At 47.9% G+C, this 7,940-nt stretch overlaps 1 protein-coding gene across 1 annotated transcript in view; it reads right to left on the bottom strand.

Moving 5' to 3' along the window:
- Nucleotides 1-7,940, bottom strand: part of FAM83F (family with sequence similarity 83 member F) — a 49,473-nt gene that overhangs the window by 36,670 nt on the left and 4,863 nt on the right. The window lies entirely within an intron of this gene.

Here is a 7,940-nt window from a genome sequence, read left to right as displayed (position 1 = left end):
GGCGGCTCTCTCTGCTCTGCGGCGCGCTCTGCCGAGTGGGCGCGCGGGGCCTGGCCTCCAGGGCCAAGCATGCTGAGACGCCCCCCATGCGGCTCCCGCCCACTCTTCTGCTGGGCGGGGGTCGGGGGTCGGGGGTAGGGGTGGGGTGGACGAGGTCAGTGTCCTAACCTCCGTTCCTGCAGCTCCCTGTTCCCCTCCCGGGGCGTCTTGGGCGTCAAGCTGAACCACCTCTGTCGGGGGATTTGGGCTCAGGACAAGTGGACAGCTGGGGACGACTCTCAGGGAGGCTGGGGACTGAGGAGGGGGCGGTTAGCCTGTGAGCTTGAAATGCTAATAAACTCCAGGTCCGCCCACGTGCCCCAGTTCTCAGATTCCAGGCCTTCAGGGGCTGTCAATCAAACACCTTCACCACTGTAAAATTTTCTTAAAAATCAGGGAAGCCACCCAAACACAGAAAGGATGGAGGCAGCTGGGGTGGAATCTGTGCACAACCTCCCTTCCCGTCCATTTTAATCTGAAATGGTGTGTGTGTGTGCGCGTGCGTGTGTGCGCGCGCGCGCGCGCGCTCACATGACAGGCTGCCAGAGAGGCCTGATACTATATTAGTGATTGAAAATATATATTTGAGTTCAAGGAAGGAACACACACACACACACACACGTCCTGGCAGCAGCAGCTCGCTTATTCCTCATTGGATTAAATATAATCTTCTTAGTCATTAACATATTATTTTGTTCATGTGCTGCTGTACAATTTGATTCTCTACATTCACAATATTTTCAGATTATAGCCCCCAAAGGCTGGCACTTCTCTCATTTTATAGCAAAGCATCTAAGAGCTGGAAGGAGACTTAGAAACCAGGCCAAACCTCTTATTTTGCAGATGAGGAAATGGAGGCCTACAGGCAGGGTGTGCCTGATCCCCCTGGGGAGCAGTCAGAGAACTTGCCCTTACAGGACAGTCACCTTTGTCTTTTCTACTTGTGAAAGGATTTTGGGGGCCTGGTGTCAACCCTAGGGACTCTCTTTCTCTCCTGTGTGGTGTGTCGCTGGGTGTGTGGTTAACATAGATGAGGACTTCAAAAAGTTCATGGAGAAAGGAATTACAATACAATGGAATTTCCCCCTAAACTTTCTGAAGGCCGGAGCATTTGTAATACAATTGGAATTTCAGCAGGCTTCCTATGCACAGTTCAGTGGTGTTAATTATGTTCACCATATTGTTCAACCTTCACCCTTAACGGTCCCCGCACATTTCAATCACCTTTAGCAGAAACTCAATGAGTCCTAGTTGTTCTATTGGCTTAGCGCTGGACTACCAACTGCAAGGTCAGTGGTTCAAATCCACCAGCTGCTCCACAAAACACAGGCGAGGCTATCTGCTCCATATTGATGGAGTACTGCATCCATATTTATAGCATTGGAAACCCTAGATAAAGTCTCTATGAGTTGAATTCAATGCGATGCCAGGGATGACAGAAACGCAGTGTCCCACCCACGCCTGGTAATCACTAATAAGTGTTGGTCTCTAGCCTAGCACAGTGTGGGTTAGGCACTGGGTTCCTAACTGCAAGGTCAGTGGTTCAAACCTCGGAGCTACTCCTCAAGAGACAGATGAGGTTGTCTGTTCCTAATGTTTACTGGCTTGGAAACCCTCTGTAGGGTCATTATTGATGGGAGTGGGCTTGATGGCAGTGGGTTTGGTTTGGGTATACACTTGTTTATTGTAGATATTTCATATGCCCAAATCCAAACTCATTGCCATCAAGTTGATGCCAACTCATAGTGATCCTGTAGGGTAGGGTAGAACTGCCGCAGTGAGTTTCTGAGACTTTCTTTGTCTCGAACCAGCTTGTGGTTTTGAACTGCCGACCTTGTAGTTTGCAGCCCAACGCATGACCAATGCACCACCAAGGCTCTAGAAATTTCATAGAAGTGATATTATATAATATTTTCCTTCTGACTGATTTATTTCACTCAGCATAATGGTTTCAAGGTCCATCCATATGGTAGGACTTTATTTCACTTTATGTCTGAGTAATATCCCATTGTCTGTATTGTGGAGTGAGTTGTGTCCCCAGAAATATGTGTTGTACCTGGAGGGAATGAATTGCTGGGCCTGGTGTCTCGGGACCATAATTTCCAGGGGGCACCAAGGTCTATTGTAATCACCTGGTCCACAAAAACAATGTCCTATATCTGACTTTGGGGAGTAGCGACTCAGTCTTGAAAATGGAGACCGGCCATCTGGGGTGCAACTATTGGTCTCTCCGTGTCCAGAGGAAGTACGAGTGATGAAAATTAAAGACACGTTAAAACGCACTGCCATCGACTCCATTCTGACTCATATTGACCATATAAGACAGAGTAGAAATAATTTTTATAGACTCAAAAGCCTCATCTTTCTCCTCAGGGGTGGCTGGTGGTTTTGAACTGCTGACCTTGTGATTAGCAGCCCAACAGGTAACCCACTATGCCATCAGGGCTCCGAGCAGCAAAGACAAAGAAACGACCCAAAGGGTTAATGGATACCCGCGTACCAGTCCCCACAACGTTGAGACCAGAAGAGCCAGATGCTCTGAAAGGGGTCATGTTAATGGTCCCGGATAGAGTGGGAGAAGGTGTGGAACAGAATTCATCATCCTTACAGAGACCAGGTGGACTCGTTGGATAACCACTGGTGGAACCCCTGAGTCGGTGGCTCTTTGTCCCCCTTCAGGTCTGGGACTGAACTCACGGTCCAGCCAGGCCTGTGAGGGGAATGATAACCACTGAGGAGGTAGGCATGCCTTTGAGCAATCAACCACTTGAGATCCAAAGGGCAGCACTTATCCAAGGGCAAAGGGTTCGAACAGGAGTGCTGAAACAGGACACACAGAGGGGAAGTGAGAGAAGGGAACTGCAACCAATGCGCTGACACAAAATGCATGTGAATTGCTGAGTGTAAAACCGACCATCTCCTCTGTACATCTTTACCGAACCACAATCAAGAGCTTTAAGAATATATGTGTGTTCTCAATTCTCACCCTTAGACCTGCTCCTGGAGAATGATTTTCTTTGTTATGTGAACAAGCCCTATCAGTGAAGGGTGTGTTTCCAGCCAATCACCTTAGAGATTAAACAAACAAGCCAGCAAGCAGGAATGGGGGAGGATCAATGCCAGGCCAGACGATCACCCAGGCACAGAAGAGACGAGAACCTTCACCCAGAGCGGACACAGAGTGGAAGCCTGCTCCTGGAGTGGGTCCCCTGAATTCAGACGTCTAGCCTCCGAAGTTGTGAGAAAATAGCTTTGTGGAAGCTACCTCCTCGTGGGATTCCTGCTGTGGAGCAATAGAAGACCAGGACAGTATGTCTCTACCACATTGGTTTATTTCACAGGGTGATGGCCATTAGCCTTTCTGCCTTTTGACTACTGTGAACCATGCTGCAATGAACAATGAGGTACACGCGTCTGAGTCCCGGCTTTCAATTCTTTGGGGCATATGTTTAGGAGTGGGATTGCTGGATCATCTGGTAATTCTATGATTAACTTTTTGAGGACCCGCCAAACTGTTTTCCACAGGAGCCGGACCGTATTACAATCCCACCAGCAACGAATAAGGATCCCCATGTCTCCACCTCCTTGACAATGACTGATGTTTTGCTTGCTTGTTTTCATCACAACCAGCCTAGTGGGCCGTTGAATAAATGAACACAGTCCTGAAGGCCCTCAATTGTCTATACCAAGAAATGTGGAAGACAGCTCCCTGCCAAAAGGAGGGGAAGAGATCGATATTTGTGCCCATGCCGAAGAAAGACGATTCAACAGAAGGTAGACATTGTCAAACAAAACTGTCACTCAAATACAGGTAAAGTTTTGCTAAAAATAATTTTAAAAGTTGCAGCAGCACTACATCAACAGGGAACTGCCAGAAACACAAGCTGGATTCAACAGAGGATGTGGAAGGAGGGATATTGTAGCTGATATCAGATGAATCTTGCCTGAAAACAGACAATACCAGAATGATGCTTATTTCTGTTTTATTGACTATGCAAGAGCATTTGACTGTGTGGGTCAGGACAAATTATGGATAGCATCATGAAGAATGAGAATTCTAGGACACTTAAGGTGCTCATTGGGACCTGTTCATAGACCAGGAACAGTTCTTTGACGAGAACCAGGGGATCGTGCATGATTTATAATCAGGAAAGGGGTATACCAGGGTTATATCCTTTCATGATCCTAACTGAATACTGAACAAAATAATCTGAGAAACGGGGCCTGATGAAGAACAGTGTGGCACCAGGATTGGAGGAAGTCTCATTACCATCTTCAGTAGATGTCACACCTTGCTGGCTGAAACTGAGGAGGACTTAAAGCACTTCTGATGAAGATCAATCAGTATGGATCATACCGCAACATCAAGGAAGAAAGAAAAAAAATAACAACAACAAAAACCTCACAGCTGGGCCAATAAGCAACATCATGATGGATGGAGAAAGTACTGATGTTGTCAAAGAGGTCATTGCACATAGATTCACAATCAACCTCTATAGAAGCAGCCGTCAAGAGATCAAATGATGCAGTGCACTGGAAAATATGTTGCAAAAGACCTCCTTTAAGGTGGTACAAACCAAAGATATTAGTTTGAGAACAAAGGTGCACCTGCCCTAAGCCATGGTATTTTCAGTCACCTCATATCCATGTAGAAGCTGGGCAATGAATAAAGAATATGAAGAATTGATGCCTTTACAGTATGGTGTTGGTAAAGAATATTGAATATACTAATGACTGTCAGAAGAACAAACACGTCTACCTCGGAAGTACAGCCTGAATGTCCCTTAGAAGGGAGGATGATAGAACTTCCTCCCTCCCATGTATTTTTGTATTTTAGACATGTTATCAGGAGGGATAAGCCCTTGGAGAAGAACATCACGCCTGGTAGAGGTCAGAGAAAAAGAGAAAGGCCTTTCAATGATTGACACAGTGGCTGCAACACTGAGATCAGCCATCACAACAATTGTGAGGACGGGCAGGACCAGCGAGGGCCTCTTTCTGTGGCACATAGGGTGGCTACGAGTTGGAACTGACTCAGTGGTACCTAACCACGGCATCCTGGTGGGTCTGAAGCCATATCTCATTGTGGTTTCGATGGATATTTTTCTAATGGTTGTCAGGGTAGCCAGCCCCTAGCAAATCATCACAGGCCCGACAGGCACAATTGTACAGCGACAATATATACAGCTTATAGTAAAGTCATAGAGAATAAGAGAGATAGGAGAGAAAGTAAAATGAAGGAGTCGGACACATTTCATGGTAGCACGTTCACTGCAGCCCCGCTTGGTGGTCCACATGGGGATGTGGAAGGTGGGAAGGGCAGGAGAGAGAGGGGAGAGGGAGCGGGGAAGGAGGACCGGAGGAGAGAGGACAGGGTCAGAGGAGAGGGGACCCGAGGCAGGGACTGGAGGAGAGGGGAGAGGAACAGAGGAGAGAGTGTCTTTATTGTTTGGGGCTATTTGTAGGTAGCTATAAGTCATGCATATTCAGGAGTTAGGTACATCACGAGGTCGGTGGGAAACACAGTAAAGTCCCTGAGCTCACGGCTGAGGAAACCCAATCCTGACATTGGGGGAAGGCAATGAGGGGGGATGGGTAACGCAGTGGGAGGAGATAATCAAAGAATGCCTGCCTCTACTGGGAGACAGAATCAACCACATGCTCGCTTTAAGGCAGCATAGCCATTAGGGGAGAATCTGTGGGAATGACATTCGTTAGTTTCCCATAAAAGAGCTCTGCTAGTGAGTGAAATTGACTGCTAACCTAAAGGTTAATGGTTTGAATCCACTCCACCTCTGCAGAAGACAGACTTGGCAAGCAACCCCCATAAGGACCACAACCTAGAAATTCCGATGAGGCAGTTCCACTCTGTCACATGACTAATAAAACGGAGCTTCTTTTCATGAGCTTGTTGGCCATTTGAATTTCATCTTTGTCAATGCTAGGGAATTTTGAAGAGGCTGCTTCATCCGTCAGGGACTTCATTTGATGGCTGGGGAAAAATGACAGGGTGGGATTTGCACAATTGTTCTGGCATTTTAAAAGACTGGGGCAGGGTGCCTCTCACTTCCCCTGTGCCCTTTGCTGCCCTCGGGAACTGGAAGGCTTTACTCCTGGTAACAGGCTATTGGTGGGTATAAAGGAATTACATCTGTAGCCTGGAGAGCATTCACTTTGTTTGCATATGACTGGGGCTCTGTCCTGAAGACACAGGGGAGGTGAGAGGCAGACAAGGGAATGTAGAGGAAGCGGGCTCTCTTGTGAAGAAAGCACTTTCATAAGCACAAGCAGAAATGCATTGGGAGCAAATTGCTCCACCCAACCGTGTAAGTGCGAAGCACACACCTCTTAAATCAAAGAAGAAATTTAGGCCAAGCAAAAGGTACATACAGGATGCGCTGTGGGAACGCTGGTGGAAGAAGCAATTAGTCTGCTCACGGGGACGTGGCTAAGAAAGGTTTCCCCTGCAGGAAGGGATTTTGAGTTGGAGCTTAAAAGGATGAGACCAATTTAAGGAGGGGAGAGGGACTGAAGGCATTCCAGGCGGAGGGAGTTGGGTATGACTGGGTATGACACGCACATGTGGGTTCTTATTTTCAAAGACAAAGCATTTTTTAGAGGAGTCCTGGTGGGGTAGTGGTGAAGCCCTTGGGTACCGACCCAAAGGTCAGTGGTTCAAACCAGAGCCTCTGACTGGTTCCAGCGGATTCAGTAATTGCTGTCATAAACAAGGGTCACAGATGTGTTACAGAGCAGGCAAAATCTGTTGCCCTGGTAATTTGATCTGCGTGGGAAGCCAAGAGTGGTACCCCACTCAAAGAAGTAGCCTGGCCCCTCTTCTCTTCTCTGAATGTGTACAGCATCTCCAGATACCTGCCAATAACCAAGTCTCTGGCACCCTTAGAGAGCAACATGCATTCAAAGTGCCTTGATCAGTCACCATCTTTGAACAAGGCACAAGTGTTTTGATTGCTACAAATTCACTTCCATCCAGTCGATTCTGACTCATAGCACCCCTGTAAGACCGGGCAGAACTGGCCCTGTGGGTTTCTGAGGCTGTCCATCTTTATGGGAGTCGAGAGCCTCTTCTTCCTCCCGAGGAGTGGCTGGTGGTTTAGAACTGCGGACCTTGCTGACCCACTACACCATCAGGGCTCCTGTTGTATCTCCTACTCTGGTCAAAGTACCAAAGGCAACAGATTTGGTTGTTGTGCAGTGCATATGCAAACCATGTTTACAATGGCAATTACAGAAAGTGTTTTGAACTGGTTCGAAGTCCTACTTCAAACCTGACGGTTGTGCTGTGAACGAAAGATGTAGCAGCCGGTTTCCATAAGCTGACAGCCTTGGGAACCCCAGGGGGTAGCTCGGCTCGGTCCTAGAGGTCACTAGACCCGGGATTAATTCGATGGCATTGGGTTTGGTCTCACCTTCCAGACCTTTCGTGTCTTTGTCTGTAAAATAGGGTGATGACGCTGACCTCCCAGGCTGTTGGAGGGATGGGATGAGATCATGTGGAAAGTCATTTATGAGTGCACTTGGAAGGCTTCATGGCTATGGGAGATCTGGTGAAAATGCACAGTCTGATTCTGTAGACTGGGGCAGGGTCTGAGTGTGGGCATTTCTCACAAGCTCCCAGGTATTGCCAGGAGGGACTGGCCCACACACTGCCCAGTTCACAGCGAGGGTTTCAGCGCCATCGTGAAGAAAAGCATGTCCCAGTCCTGGGGTGCGGTCGGCTCTGTCCGGTATTAGCTGTCTGTTACCTCCCCTTTCAGAGCCCTGGCCTCAGCACCAGGGAAGCAGGGGCAACAATAAGTCCAACCTTACAGGTTGTTTCCAGAAGGGAAGCCAGTTCATGGCTAGAAAGTACTTAGCAGAGTGTTCAGGATTCCCAGGGC

The sequence above is a fragment of the Echinops telfairi genome, unplaced genomic scaffold, assembly GCF_000313985.2.
Source record: "Echinops telfairi isolate 266 unplaced genomic scaffold, ASM31398v2 ScPeMD7_2;HRSCAF=8, whole genome shotgun sequence".
Classification (NCBI taxonomy): domain Eukaryota; kingdom Metazoa; phylum Chordata; class Mammalia; order Afrosoricida; family Tenrecidae; genus Echinops; species Echinops telfairi.
Note: the sequence above shows the minus strand (reverse complement) of the source record. Positions and strands in the feature narration are given on the sequence as shown.